The sequence below is a fragment of the Nothobranchius furzeri genome, chromosome 14 (assembly GCF_043380555.1).
Source record: "Nothobranchius furzeri strain GRZ-AD chromosome 14, NfurGRZ-RIMD1, whole genome shotgun sequence".
NCBI classification, from domain to species: Eukaryota; Metazoa; Chordata; class Actinopteri; order Cyprinodontiformes; family Nothobranchiidae; genus Nothobranchius; species Nothobranchius furzeri.
In genome coordinates, this window is record NC_091754.1 from 22,782,305 (window position 1) to 22,799,129 (window position 16,825).

The window sequence follows — 16,825 nt, forward strand, 5'->3', positions numbered from 1 at the left end:
GTATTTGAAGTTTTCCAGAACAATATGTAGGTCTTTCAAGATGGCCACCACAGCTGATGGTTAATCCTGGCATATGCTTATTGAATTACATCCGATTGTGCATAGCATTATTTTTTAAGAGACATTGTGTAATTTACTGGCGCTAGGGGGAAGTACATACATACATGTTAGGGTAGTTTTACTCCATATCAGCCGTGACTGTTGCTAGTTTAAAAATGAAACATTAAGGTAAATGTTACCTTTCGAGCAGAAAGCATGCGACCTCGGCGTGACTCTGTCAGACTTTGATAGTCCTTCAGTTAATTCCGATGCTAGTTTTCTGGCGGGGTAGGGTCGGTATCTGCTCAGGGTCCTGCGCCTGCTGTTGGTATCACACTACGGCAATACCACTCAGCCAAAATATAGTGAATCACTTTTTTTATTCTGTTCTTTCACATCAGTTTTGGAAAGAGTTTAGTAGTTTTGTTATTAAATTCATGTTTCTTATCATGGTAAAGTAACTTCTGTAAGTCATATGTCCAGCCAATCATCTCATATAAGGGAACATGGTGTCTTATACGGCATCCTCCAGAGACCCTATGTATTTTAGACCCAAATTTTATAATTATATGTTACAAAGCCACCAATATTTTTCAACAACCGGACATCATCTAATTCATTTTCAACAACATTTTGATGGATATTTGCAGAGATTAAAGGTAAAAGCTACACATTCTCTCTTTAAGATTTTGCCGACACATCTGAACTTTTCTCAGCATGGGATGATGTTGATAAAAAACGATTTGATATCCTTTCAATGAATGTTTATTGATTGTTTATTTATATTAAACCTCCTGAAAAGCATCACAAACTCACACACGAGCTGCGTACTGACCAGCCTCTATATTATTCACTGCGTGATCTGGGAGAGAATTTGTCATGGTGGGGATATGAATCAATAAACTCTTAAAGTTCAAACTCTGAGCTTATTAAACGCAGCATCATTAAAAAGTGTGATATTAGAATGTTTGTTTATACCAAATGGTAAACTATGACTCATGAAGTGTGACTCATTGTCCTGCTGAGCGTGTTATCAGCTGGTCTCCGTGTAAACCCTGAGTGAATTTTGTAATTTACGGTTGCACGTGTTGCATGTTGATTATTGTGTTTTTTTCATTGAAACAGTAAAGTGTAAAAGAAGGGGAAAAAAAGAAGACCTGTCATTTTTTTATCTGATGCAAATGTGCTTGCACTCATGCAGAAACATGTCAAGTATCATCACATAGCCCCATGTCCTCATGGAGCGGTATCCATCATCCTCTCCACTTGGATCTTGTTCACATGGGAGTGGAGCAGGCGCATCAGGGACACTGCCTGTGGCTTGTATTAAAAAGTGCGACGGCGGCATTCAGTGTGCATGCAATTCATTCTGCTTCCTCTGCCCTCGGAGGCTTTGTTCTTCAGCTTGGGCCTCATATTGCCTCCATCATTTGCTAAACCCTTTCATTAAACCACTACTTCTGTATAAATTACCATTTATGTTTGCTGCAGTAAATTCTGCAGTTGGCTTATATCTTTTTGTGCAAAAAAAAATAAAAATTGCCTTCACCAAAGCCATCTCAGAGGTGTTTTTTAGTTAATATTCATTCATTATTTTCTTAAATTTTGATTGGATTTTGCATATTTGCATTCTGTTGATGTTTATGCTCAAATTTGCATCCCTGCCAGTATGATAATTCATATTTTATCCGTGGTCACAATGTGCACAGGGAGCATGAGGCATGTGCAGGATATGCATGATATGAGCCTCATTTAATATCTCTCCAAGTCTTCCATGACACTGAACATAATCTTCGCCAACTGGGAGTGGAAAGCAGCATTACACTGCACACAACACACGCACGCACGCACGCACACACGCACGCACGCACACACACACACACACACAGACACACACACAAAAGGAATCCTCACAGAGAAAATGATGACTTAACAATTGTGTGTTCCAAGGTCACATATATACAAACGGAGCAGGAGCCATGCCATAGATGATGATGGGTAGCTCTTATGATTTATGTTCCACATAGGTGGCACGTTGCACTTTGTCATTTGCATCCAGCTGGAGCATCTAAGAACATCCGGATTCCAAGTAAACTGCTCTGCCATTGTCTAGCTGGAAGGCTGTCACAGACGTCTTAATGCAGATCTGCTACAGCAGTCTTGAGAGATTGTAGTAAATGTAGTACATTCTAAATCAGGATTGGGGAACCCTGGTCCTCGAGGGCCGGTATCCTGCATGTCTTTGCTCCAACCCTTCTGATTCAGTGGTTGATTCACATGTTCTGCAGCTTTTCAGGCTCTGCAGAAGCTTGTTAATCACCTGTTGATTGAAATCAGGTGGGATGATGCAGGGTTGAAACTAAAATATGCTGGAGAGCGGCCCTCGATGGACCAGGGTTCCCCACCCCTGCTCTAAATGATTAAGTTTAACTGATACAGAGTGACTGAGTAAAGTTTTTGCAATGTAGTTTGATTGTGGGTCCCAAAAGCACGTCTGTTTTGGGAATCTTTGTTTCTCATATCTTCTATTTGCAGATGATGTGGTTCTGTCTAGCCAAGACTTTCATCGTGCACTTCAGGGGTTTTCAGCAGTGTGAAAGCCAGCTCTTTTAAATCTGAGACCATGGTTTAGCTCATGATTGGATGCTTCCAGACTGAAAGTGAGTATTTGGCTCGGCTGGCTTGGGGGCGGGAGGCTGCGGGCGGGCCTGTGGGCTTGCCGCTGTTATCTCCCGGGACTCTGCCGGCTGCTGGTTGTGGCCCCCCGGGGCAATATTCTGCTCCTCTCGAGAGGGGGCTGGGGCTTCTCTGGTTACAATCTCCCTGGGATCCCTGTGCTCTGGGGCAACTCCTGGATCTCTGGGGCTTGGAGCTCCCTTGGACTTCTATACATCTTTGGGGGCAGATTTGTGGCCCCTCACACTCTCTATTGGACGCTCCTATGGAGAAAGCTTACATATACAATACATATACAAGCGTGTGTACGCACATAGGTGCTCACATGGTGCTCTCATAAGTATGTCTCATGTCTTAAAGTTGTGGTTGGCACTAAATGCACGGTGATTTATTATCGTGTGATTGTTTGGTAAAACAATGTTGATTTTATATTTCCTCATCAGGTTGATGGTTCTGCTCCTCCTTGAACCGTCACCTTATCGTGGTGGAGGAGTTTGAGTGCCCTAATGATCCTAGGAGCTATATTGTCTGGGGCACTTAGTGCCCCTGGTAGGGTCTCCCATGACAAATTGGTCTTAGGTGAAGGGTGAGACAAAGAACGGTTCGAAGGATCTTTCATGGCGGTTAAAACGAAGAGTTGGAGTACCCGGCCCGGAGGGTTACCGGGGTCCCACCCTGGAGCCAGGCCTGGGGTTGGGGCCCGTGAGCGAGCGCCTGGTGGCCGGGCTTTCGCCCATGGGGCCCGGCCGGACCCAGCCCGAACCGGATACATGGGCTCGTCCAACTGTGGACCCACCACCCGCAGGAGGAACATGAAGGGTCCGGTGCAATGCGAATCGGGTGGCAGACCAAGGCGGGAGTCTTGGCGGTCCAATCCCCGGACAAGAAAACTAGTTTTTGGGACATGGAACGTCACCTCGCTGGCGGCGAAGGAGCCGGAGCTTGTGGCAGAGGTTGAGCGGTACCGGCTAGATATAGTCGGACTCACCTCGACACATTGCATTGGCTCTGGAACCCGAGACCTGGAGAGGGGTTGGACACTCTACTTTGCTGGAGTTGCTCCGGGTGAGAGGCGGAGGGCTGGGGTTGGCTTTTTGTTAGCCCCGAGACTCTCTGCCTGTGTGTTGGGGTTTACCCTGGGGGACAAGAGGGTAGCTTCCTTGCGCCTTCGGGTCGGGGAACGGGTCCTGACTGTTGTTTGTGCTTATGGGCCAAATATCAGTTCAGAGTACCCACCCTTTTTGGAGTCCCTGGGACGAGTGCTAGATAGTGCTCCATCAGGGGACTCCATTGTCCTGCTGGGGGACTTCAATGCTCACGTGGGCAATGACAGCTTGACCTGGAGGGGTGTGATTGGGAGGAACGGCCCACCTAATCTGAACTCGAGCGGTGTTTTGTTATTGGACTTCTGTGCAAGCCGCAGTTTGGCCATAACGAACACCATGTTCGAACATAAGGATGCCCACCGGTACACTTGGTACCAGGGCAGCCTAGGTCACAGGTCGATGATAGACTTTGTAGTCGTATCATCTGACCTGCGGCCGTATGTTTTGGACACCCGAGTGAAGAGAGGGGCGGAGCTGTCAACTGATCACCACCTGGTGGTGAGTTGGATCAGATGGCAAGGGAACATGCCGCGTAGACCTGGCAGACCCAAACGCATAGTGAGGGTCTGCTGGGAACGCCTGGCAGAAGAACCTGTCAAGACGGTCTTCAACTCCCACCTCCGGCAGAGCTTTGACCACGTCCCGAGAGCAGTGGGGGACATTGAGTCCGAGTGGGCCTTGTTCCACTCTGCGATTGTCGAGGCGGCTGTTGCTAGCTGTGGTCGTAAGGTGGCCGGTGCCAGTTGTGGTGGCAACCCCCGTACCCGCTGGTGGACACCAGAGGTTCGGGGAGCCGTCAGGCTGAAGAAGGAGGCCTACAGGGCGTGGCTGGTCTCTGGGTCTCCGGAGGCAGCAGACAGGTACCGGATAGCCAAGCGGGGTGCAGCAGTGGCAGTTGCCGAGGCAAAATCTCGGGCGTGGGAGGAGTTTGGTGAGGCCATGGAGAAAGACTATCGATCGGCTCCAAAGAGGTTCTGGCAAACTGTCCGGCGCCTCAGGAGAGGAAGGCAGCAACTCGCTCACACTGTTTACAGTGGGGATGGGGAGCTGCTGACGTCAACTGAGGCTATAGTCGGACGGTGGAAGGAATACTTTGAGGAGCTCCTCAATCCCACCAATGCGCATTCCGAGGAGGAACCAGAGCTGGGAGGCCTGGGGATGGACTGTCCGATCTCGGGGGCAGAAGTTGCTGAGGTAGTCAAACAACTACACAGCGGCGGAGCCCCGGGGGCGGATGAGGTTCGTCCTGGGTATCTCAAGGCTATGGATGTTGTAGGGCTGTCATGGTTGACACGTCTCTACAACATTGCGTGGTCATTGGGGGCAGTTCCTAGGGAGTGGCAGACCGGGGTGGTGGTCCCCATCTTTAAGAAGGGTGACCTGAGGGTGTGTTCCAACTATAGGGGGATCACACTCCTCAGCCTCCCTGGAAAGGTCTACGCCAAGGTACTGGAGAGGAGGGTCCGATCGATAGTTGAATCTCAGATAGAGGAGGAGCAATGTGGTTTTCGTCCTGGCCGTGGAACTGTGGACCAGCTCTATACCCTTGCAAGGGTGATGGAGGGGGCATGGGAGTTTGCCCAACCAATCCACATGTGCTTTGTGGATTTGGAGAAGGCTTATGACCGTGTCCCCAGGGGCACCCTGTGGGGGACGCTCCAGGAGTATGGGGTGGGTGGCTTTCTGTTAAGGGCCATTCAGTCCCTTTACCAGAGGAGCGTGAGTTTGGTCCGCATAGCCGGTAGTAAGTCGGACCTGTTCCCAGTGAGGGTTGGACTCCGCCAGGGCTGCCCTTTGTCACCGGTTCTGTTCATCACTTTTATGGACAGAATTTCTAGACGCAGCCGTGGTGTGGAGTGTGTCGAGTTTGGTGGCAGGAGAATCTCGTCTCTGCTTTTTGCGGATGATGTGGTCCTCCTAGCTTCATCCAGCTCTGACCTTCAGCTCTTGCTGGGTAGGTTCGCGGCCGAATGTGAAGCGGCTGGGATGAGGATCAGCACCTCCAAATCTGAGACCATGGTTCTCGACCGGAAAAGGGTGGCTTGCCACCTCAGGGTCGGGGGAGAGGTCCTACCTCAAGTGGAGGAGTTTAAGTATCTCGGGGTCTTGTTCACGAGTGAGGGTAGGAGGGATCGGGAGATCGACAGGCGGATTGGTTCGGCGTCTGCAGTGATGCGGACGCTGAGCCGATCTGTCGTGGGGAAGAGGGAGCTGAGCCAGAAAGCCAGGCTCTCGATTTACCGGTCGATCTACGTCCCAATCCTCACCTATGGTCATGAGCTTTGGGTAATGACCGAAAGAACTAGATCGCGGATACAAGCGGCCGAAACGAGTTTCCTCCGTAGGGTGGCCGGGCTCAGCCTTAGAGATAGGGTGAGGAGCTCGGACATTTGGGAGGGACTAGGAGTAGAACCGCTGCTCCTCCGGATCGAAAGGAGCCAGTTGAGGTGGTTTGGGCATCTGGTCAGGATGCCTCCTGGACGCCTCCCCGGGGAGGTGTTTCGGGCATGTCCTGCCGGCAGAAGGCCCCCGGGTCGACCCAGGACACGTTGGAGAGGTTACATCTCCAATCTGGTCCGGGAACGCCTTGGGGTCCTGCCGGAGGAGCTGGTGGACAAGGCCGGGGAGAGGACGGCCTGGAGCTCCCTAATTGGGATGCTGCCCCCGCGACCCGGACCCGGATAAGCGGAGGAAGACGAAGACGAAGACGAAGACGAAGACGAAGGTTGATGCAGTGATAGCTTGCTCTTGTTGTATTGTTTTGTGTCCCTTTTTTGTTTATTTTTCTCCTTCTGCAGATCTTGAAGCAGACTCTTGTTCATCATTGATAGTTTATTTTTGTGGACCCCCATCAATGAATCCTGGGAAATGGATGGACGGATGGATAAATGAATGGATGGATGGATGGATGGATGGATGGATGGATGGATGGATGGATGGAAGGATGGATGGATGGATGGATGGATGGATGGATGGATGGATGATGGATGGATGGATGGATGGATGATGGATGGATGTATGGATGGATGGGTGGATGGATGGATGGATGGATAAATATATGTATGTATGTGTGGATGGATAAATGTATGCATGTATGTATGTATGTATGTATGTATGTATGTATGTATGTATGTATGTATGTATGTATGTATATATGTATGTATGTATGTATGTATATATGTATGTGTGGGTGGGTGGATGGATGGATGGATGGATGGATGGATGGATGGGTGGGTGGGTGGGTGGATGGATGAATGGGTGGGTTGATGGATGAATGGGTGGGTTGATGGATGGATGGGTGGATGGATGGATGGATGGATGGATGGATGGATGGATGGATGGATGGATGGATGGATAATGGATGAATGGGTGGGTTGATGGATGGATGGATGGATGGATGGATGGATGGGTTGATGGATGGATGGATAATGGATGAATGGGTGGGTTGATGGATGGATGGATGGGTGGATGGATGGATGGATGGATGGATGGGTGGGTTGATGGATGGATGGATGGGTGGGTGGGTGGATGGATGGATGGATGGATGGATGAATGGATGGATGAATGGGTGGGTTGATGATACAAAGCACCAATTTTATTTTCAATATCCACTATAGTGACAAAAACATTTAGCAAAATCTTTCTTGTGTTTTTTAAAAACAAACCATTCTGCTAAATGACACCGTGCTCGTGGGAGTACAGAAATATAACAAAAGAGTTTTATTTTTTTTAACGTCTCGATTATTTAAAGCCCATTCAGTGATGTAGTTTTGTAATAACGAAGAACGTGTCAGCGCTCTATTGAGGTTTCTGTAGTTAAAGGAGTATTGACAGGTTAAACACCAGCCACCCTCAGAGGCAATTTAGCAGCCAGAGTAGGAACAAATTAGCTGGTTTTCAGCTTCCTGGAAGACTACTCTTTTTTTTTTTTGAGAGAGAAGATTGCCAGATGAGACTTGAAAAGACCACCTCTAAACAAGTGAAGAGAAACTGTGGGCTTCAAAGGAAGAGTGTTGCAGATGCTTTGACACACTGTGTGATCGTTAGATAATGAACTGAGGACTGACTAAATGACGAGGAGCAGGAAAATCAGACACGGACACGAGAGCTCTACGGAGCAGGCTGTGAGAGCAACTCCAGCTTTCCTGGAGGATGGTAGAGAGGGAAATATGTCGTCAGCCACCATGGATGACATCTCATGTGGATCCTTCAGTGCCAAAGGCAGGTCCTTGCATGGCAGTGGGCACCATTATTAAAAGACACACACACACACACACACACACACACACACACACACACACACACACACACACACACACACACACACACACACACACGTTTTCTACAACACATCTAATTACAGCTTCTCAAGCAGTACCCTGTCAGAAAAGTGATTCTGTTTAATTTACATACAGGAACAAGTCAGTCTAGACTAACACAGATTTTATCATGTTCTCTGAAAATCTATTGATACTCTGACACTACATTCATTGAAATAAATTTCAAAAATATATTTTATTTTATAAGGAAAATGGTCCCATCCTTCCTTTTTCTTCCACTTTCCTGATATCCCTAGAAACATTATCCTTATCTGTCCACATTCCACACAGAAAGCCTGGCGCAGCACTTTTAAGTAGTCTGCGATGACCCCTGGCATGTCCCTTCAGCCGCTACAGGACCCCAGAAGTGGTGAACAGCTGTGATCAGCATTTGGGCCTACAGCACGAGTTGATGCATAAAAAAAATCTGATTTGCTTTGCTGTATCTGTTTTTTAGGCCTACTAAATTTTAAATTGCCCTTGTTTTTGCACACTTAATTTCTGATTTGGATGCTCATTGTTTGAGGTCCCATTTTCCAGTTAGTAAAAATCTCAAGGTGAAGTAAACTGTAGCGCTCAGCATTTGTCTGGAACCTTTGAAGAATACTCTGGTGACCCCTGGTGGTTCATGAGCATCAGTGTTGACGTCAAAGAAGCATCAGATATGATTAAAATATGCTAAAACTGTAAACAAGTTCAGCACATCATGTATATTTTAACATCTTTACATGTTTACCATCATTTTTGTTGTTACTGGTTCTTTCCACCACAGCCACAGATGTGACAGCCATCCAAAATATAAAAAAGACGTGCAGGCTTGCTTTAAACCTCTAGGTGTCAGTGTTGACTAAGATAAATAATGTTGCTACTAAACCTTTGCTGATGCTCTCCTTGTTTATCACCATCATGGACATTAAACTCATTTGTGTCTGAACAGGATCAGCAGGCATACATCTAAATTGAGAACACATCTTAGGAGCTTTTCTTGTAAATATTGCAGATCTTAATGTTCTGATGTGTTTTATTTTTTTTTTATATGACAAAGCACTAAAATCTGCCTCATCTCTGTTTGCATATCTCTTAAAAATAAACGTTTCAAAACCTTTCATTTTATTTAGTAATGGCACAGTAAATGAGCATTTAGGGATTTTGGAAATGCAACCCTAAAATCCTGCTGCTGAGGTGTTGAGCAAGCTCTGTTTGTGGAAATCAGAAGGGCTGCGTGTGAGCACAGCTAGTTACTGTCTTGACAACTCCTGCTCGAGGCTGATGAGAGCAAGATAAAGTCTTGACATGCTCACAAAGGTCAATTGCTGTGTGGAGCCGGTATGTACCCCGACACAAGGAGGGCTTCCTTCCCTCTTAATTAAATACAACATCCACCTTATCTGCTCCTCTGGCTGACAGCACTCTTTTGTAAACCAAAGACAACTTTTCTCCCCTTCTCTATTCAGATCAAATGCTAATGAATATACAAAGAAGAAGAAAACGATTTTGCATGTGTGGAATAAACAACTGGGCTCTAACTCGCAGAGGACTGCAACAAGCAACACAGTCTAATCTGATGCTCCAATCTCTGAGGGGTTCAGATTTGATGATTCAAGAGTCGAAGGTAATTACCTTGGTCAGAGGGGTCACAGCGGTGCAGAATAGAATAGAATAGTTGGAGGATAAGGAACAACAATAAGGATTCTGGATGAGGTGATTGTGTTAAATCAATCAGGAAAGGACAAAGCGGCACCTGAGAGTGTAACGGTCAAGATTAGGGCAGTTTTACATCTTTTTAATTTGGTATCACTTTAAAATAAGGGTCCCTTTATTACTGTTATGTTGTGCATTATTAAGCATTAATAAAGAGTTAAATAAAGTATTAACAACTGCTTATGTGATAGGCTAAAAGACTGCTTGATGCCTAAGTTTAAAGACCGCATTCATACTCCTCTATGCAGCTCCAAGGAGGATCCAGTGACTGTTTATTTGTTATAAGACTGATTTCATTTGAATAATAGTTTGGTAAGAAATGCAGTTTACAGTACCAATGCTTCACAGTGAACGTAATTTCATAGCAGTTCATATAGATTAAAAACAGACCAATGTAAATATATTAACATTAACAATACTGTTTAAAAGCTAATATTTCATGTTATATTTCATGTTGGAGTCATTTTAGTTAAAAAGAGTGAATTGTGTATCGGCCTTCAACTAACAAGCCTTATCTGCAATCGATTAGTAGTGACGTAGCCTTCCACTAGGGGGAAAAACGGCGCGCTCGCTCCTCATTGCATTAAACGACTGCATGAGAGAAGCAGCTCACAAATCACTTTCGTGATTCTTTCTCCCCTGTTTCAGGTAATGTGATAAAAACATGATCTATATATAACCTGTAGGCTTTCTAAGTCAGTTGGATAGATGAACCGTAGGTGTTTGTGAGTTGTAGATTATTTAGTGTCAGTTTTGTGTGTAGTTAGACCGCATTCGGGTGTTTCAGCCGACCACACCGTGATAGCTATTAGCTAACGGCAAGTGCTAGCAATGCTACTGGTACCACTCGTGCTGAAGAACTTTATTCAGTAAATCCTGACTATTTCGTTTAATAATTGGCTCCTTCCACTCTATGACATGATACGATATGGAATATAAAACATCAGTGGTGGGCAGTCAGGGCCAGCAAAGCCTTCTCTGCTGGCCTAAACATACTCAAAAGCGTAAATGTATTTTTTCCTTTGGTAATTATTTTTAAATAAAAAAATGTTTACTGGTCTATTTTCTTTATATCGTATTATACCCACTTGGCTGTGCTGCTTCCAGTGTTAAAATACCAAGGCTGGGTGTTATCCAATCAGATTTAAGCTAGCTTGTGTTTTCAGGCAGATTAAGTCTGCCCTAGGCCTTCAGAATCAATCGAGAAGCCCACTGTCCGCTGTAAGTGAACAGAGACGATCCAGTTGCGATAGCCAATCAGCTCACGAGTCAGCTTGACCCGGGCCAGCTAGCTGGCCTTACGCAAAAGTTGACATGAACGCATCCTGTGATTGGATAAGCAGTAGTTAGAACTTTTCTAGCGGCATGAAGCAAAATATCAAAACTAAACACAGAGATTTGTATCTATAGGCAGCTATCGGTGTGTTTTTGAACACATGATGGCTGAAAGAGGAGAAGGGACAGACTTGGTTGCAGATTAACTTGCCACACCATTTTCAAGACGGACCTTTCAAGAAAAAATGGATCTTGTGAGAACAGGTCGTCTGACTCCAACGCTAGCTGGCTTGTCCCAGCAGGGGAAAGAATTTGTTCGTCATTTTCAGGCAAGCAACTATGAACGGTACCCATGGCTAACAGCTTCAGAGAACCGCTGCAAGTTATTCTGCTGGGAATGCCTGTTGCTCGCATCAGATGGATTTGGTAGCATTAAAGGAGACATAACATGAAAAACCCACTTTTTTATCCATTAACACGGTGTGTTTCACATTTTAAGTGTCTAAGTGAGCAAAAAGGCTTATATTATTCACTGGAGTTGCTATTTAGCTATTTAATAATTAAGTTTTGGGCATATTTGTCCACCCATTCAGTTTTTACATTATCTATTACATCAGTAATTAATTTAGTGAGGATAACTACCAAATATGGTAATGGCCCTCGGCTAAACACAGAGCCAATCCGCCATTTTTTCTTCTCGCTAAGATTTTTTGTAGTCCTATTGGAAAAATGCAGAATGTCTGGTTATTTTAGCCACACACAGCTCAAAACTGTTCCTCGTTTTAAGGAAGGGTGGTGTGGCAGTATTTAAACCCAGGAGCTGATGACACTACTGCTAAAAAAACACAGAAGAAAAAGTAGTGTGTTTGTGTGCGCGCGTGCGCGTGGTTCGTTCGTTCGTGTCTCCAGGCTAGTAAGTACTGAGGGCTTCATCTATCTAAAAGGAGTCATTTTTATCTGAATGTGGCAGCACCGGGACACAGCAGCAGAGCGGTAAGCTTCATATCACTCTAAAATGTCGACAAACTTTACTTTAGATTTACGGGCATTAGCAGCACTAAAGCGTTAGCATCCGGCTTGCTATCGCTAGCACAGTATGCTAGTAAAGTTAGCACCCAGATTAATGTGGATTTGGCTGATTTTCGTGGAATAAAACGTGATTTCTGATCAACGCCTTCTTTTACACCAGATGATAACCTCCCACTGATTGTAACAGCAGAGAGCCTGTGTGTTATTCTACGTGAGTGTGATGTAATCTTAGCATCCAGTAAATAAAGTCCCATATCAGCTAAAATGCAGCGTGACAAAGTCATTAAAGTGCGTCAACACAGTGGATTTAATAGAGTAGTAAGTCTGTCTGCACTGCTCTCTAATGAGCTTCCTTTCATAAGGAATCATTTGTATAATTTTAGTGTCACTATTTTATTACATTTGTAAGAATATGAAGTCACTGCAGCAACACAAACGTGACTATAAACATGAAAGCTAAAGAAACAACTTTCCTAAAGCTGCTTGTAAACAAAATATGTCATTAAAGTTATTGTCTATCATTGCAGAATATGACGATGACATCATGGAACTGGTCTTTGGAAAAGTTTTCCCTGAACCAACTCCGTTTCTAGATGAGGTAGAGAAGATCTGCATCTCACCAACTCTCTGGTCTCAGTATTCAGACAACGGAGGTCTCCCACTGTTATCCAGGACCAGTTTGAAGCCCACATACTGCCCCTCCCTCATCATCAGGAAACATCAATCCGTATCCTGAGGACAACAGAAGACGGCAGGAGGACAGGAACTCTGAGACCTAGATACCACAGCACCGAGACACAAAGCACCTGTGTGCACAACGCCTGTTTAACTACTAAAGCCTGTTTATTATATTGTTCTACTTATTTTCTGTGAGGTTAATACTTAGAAAATTTGTATTTTAATGTAAACAATAAAAAAATCACTGATTGTATGTTTTCTTTTAGATGTACTGGTCCAAACTCAGCCTTGTAGACATTTATTGCATCCTGTAGGTAAATACACAGAACAGGCTCAGATCCAGGATGACCCAGCATGCACTTCTTCCATTCTGGCTGTAAGGGATTTTATCAATAACTCAATGCCTACTGATGTTTCCACCTAACGGTATTTATTTAGAATGCAGGTAAGATTTAACTATATTTGTTAGCAAAGCAGACTGATCTTGGGAATTTCACTGCAGCACTGATGTCCACCTCTCTGTACACATTAGAGAGAATTACCACTTTACAGCTAAACACATTTAATAAAGATATAGGCTACGCATTGCAGACAATAAAAACAAAGTTGTAAGCATTAGAATTATAATGATCACATTAAAGAACATTTGGAGGAATGTTCTTTATTTTTGACTCGAATCTCAAATCTTTAAATTAAAATGTAACTGCTTTTTATCCATTTTCAGCCATTAAGACACCCAATATAAAATAAGACTACTTATAAAATTATTTATAATTATATGTATGTATATATAGATAGAGATCTTAATAAAATGTATTCTTTTAATGGTGTTTTAATGAGCTGTATCATTTTTTAAAACATTTTTTATAGAAATAAATAAGCAAGCAGCATTCCTTGTGTGTGTGTGTGTGTGTGTGCGCGCGCACGTGCCTGCTAGCTTGTCCCTCCGTCGGCCGTGACGGGTGTGTGTGAGTGACTACAGACAAATGCATGAGAGAGTTAGCAGCCTTGAAACAGCTTGATGAACTACCCTCCCCACATGTTTTAAAAATTCTAATATGCTATGCTAAATCTGCTATGCTAAATAATGATTTCTCTATAGAACTACAAAGTCCGACTGGGGGAGGAGAGTACAGGTCTGCACTATGGAGGGGGGGCGGAGTTTACAGCTCCTCCTCCAGTTTAAAGAGACAGTACCCAAAAACGGCTCGTTCTCAAGACTCTCCTCAGAACAGGGGTAGATGAGGGTCTGTAGAGCAACAATAATGAGGAAATCAGACCAAAGAACTGCAGTTCCACTGTATTTAGACCCCAACTGAAGGATTTAGATGTAAAAAGGAATAACTTAAAAGCATGTTATGTCTCCTTTAAAGCGCGTTAAAATGTACGCCAGAAACATGACCGGGCAGACACGGCTTTCAGCATTAGCCTCCATGTCCATAGAAAAGGATCTACTCATGGACCTGAAGTGCACAGATAAACTGTATGACAGAGCCATTGAGGTTTTCCTGAGGAAAGAAAGAAGGATGGATTTTATTTTCAAATGAGCAGGAGAGGAGGAGATCCATGCTGGACATTTATGCTGGTGAGTAGAAACATTTTATTAGTATTTTTTTAATGTTTTGTCATTTTATTTTGTTAATAATCAATAAATGGTAACGAAATAGAATGGCAAAATGAAATTATTCTGTGTTCTGTTTCTATGCAATTTATATTGTGTATAACGTGGTGTGTGCAGCTGCGCCAACATGTTCAATTGTTTCGCGGTGCAATTTTCTCCAAAACAAATGCAAATAATGTGTTTGCTTTACTTATTTATTTTATTGTCTCATCTCTTAAACCCGTCTTTCATTTCTGAGATTTGACGGTATCCGTGGTCAGCTTCCTACTCTCAACTGGGAATGCGAGTTTGATTTTAAAGACTCTGGACATTATGTGTCTTGACCAGCCACTGGTGTGTGTGTGTGTGTGTGTGTGTGTGTGTGTGTGTGTGTGTGTGTGTGTGTGTGTGTGTGTGTGTGTGTGAGTGAGGTTTCTCCAGCTGTGATGTCCTATTGATGGTATTTTAAGGTGTATTAAATTAGATTGGACTGAATAGGAAATCACTGAAGGCCCAGGGGTGGAACGCACCGCCCGCCACTGTAAAACATGTATGTTCATTTTTGGGATTGCATTAAACAACTGCATGAGAGAAGCAGCTCACAAATCACTTTTGTGATTCTTTCTCCCCTGTTTCAGGGGTGTAACACTTAAACATATTAAGAAATGCATTACTAAGAAGACACACACACACATACCCCTGGCTCTTTATCCTAACCTTAATCCTTTATATGGCCAACATCTATATTAAGACACTTCCACTCACATCATAAAAGATGTCGGTGTGCCTTTCACAGACTATTAGAAATACGAAATTTCACCCAACCGATCATCAGATATCTAGCTAATCAAATTTTACGCCAAGCCGCTATTCCACCAATCAGCATGGAGCTATGACATGCCAAATGGTGTGTCTCCAGAATCAGGAAACTCCTCGGTCTCCTCTCGTGTTTACGGACAGATGTCTAAAACTAATTTATGAAACTCTCACATCACAAGGATGACGAGTTGTGCTAAATAATGGTACATGTGTTGTAAATGTTAAATTCAAAGAAGATGGTGAAATCTTTGCATGAAAATCAAATCTGCCAGTTTTGATTATACGGCCTGAACAAGTAAAAGAAATCAGGTATAGAGCTCTGGGAGTTCACGTCACTTTTCCTGGCATGCAACAGTTCAAATCAAAACGACGCCATCTTGGCAGGCAGAAGCCCGCAGCTGGATTATTTGTTATTGTCAGAAAACTCAATCAAACGAGAAATATGGTAGATTCCTGTTGTGCCCCAGGATGCAGAACAGACGCTGACAACATAAGGAATGAGCCATCTACAGGATTCCCCAAGATCCGGAGCGCAGCAAACGTTGAATCGTTGTAATGAAACGCGCTAGTGACCGGGCTAAAATGAAACTGTGGGATCCCGAGAGTAAAGGATTTCACTTATGCAGCGACCACTTCATATCAGGTACTTAAACCAACGTTTCCTCAACTGTGTATGGTATTTATTTTAAATGCTTTTATTACGATTCTTAGTGGGCTTCCTAAACTTATTTTGGCGTGGCTTTTTCTGTCTTATTACTCATAGCAACAAGTAAACATCACGTAAAACGTTGCCTCGTGAGTTCTGCGTGCTGCCGTTTACGTGTCTTATGATCACAGCATTTAACCGGCTAAGCTGTATTTAGTTTTTAAGCAATGGTTGATCAATTGTCAGATCACACATAAAAAGCACTTTGGATTGCTCTTATCTGTCTCACCGAGACAGATCTCAGACAGATCCTGAGACGCTCCTGCCTGACGTTTATTTTATTCACGGAAAAATATCAAACTAGTGATTTCTCTTGGCGTTCAGTTTATACATTCAAACAGCACAGCACTCTATTTAAACTACTTACAATAAATCTATGTTATTTGTCCATCCATCCATTTTCATCCACTTATCCGGAGTCGGGTTACGGGGGCAGTAGCGTCAAGAGGCCCAGACTTCCCTCTCTCCAGCCACTTGGGCCAGCTCCTCCGGGGGAATCCCAAGGGGTTCCCTGGCCAGGTCCGGTAAGAAGTCCGGAAAGCTTCTATCCCAGGGGCACGGTAAGGGTCGGAGATATTTAGTCTATTTTATTTCTGACTATATGAAACTATTTCTTTGGTTTTAAAGTGTGAAGTAAACTCCGACGAAGTAAAATCCAAGCCGATCCCGTTCAATTTGTTTACATGTGTTGCCTGCCAACATGGCGTCTACTCTCTGAGAGTCACGTGACGTCCGGAGCTCTATAATAACAATTGTAATATTGAAGATGTTTAGCAGTTTTAAACTCAGATTTCTATGGAAAACGAAGGACAACAGTTATTGTGTGATGATGATGATAAACGGCCTGTATTTGATATAGCGCCTTCTAGAGTCCTGA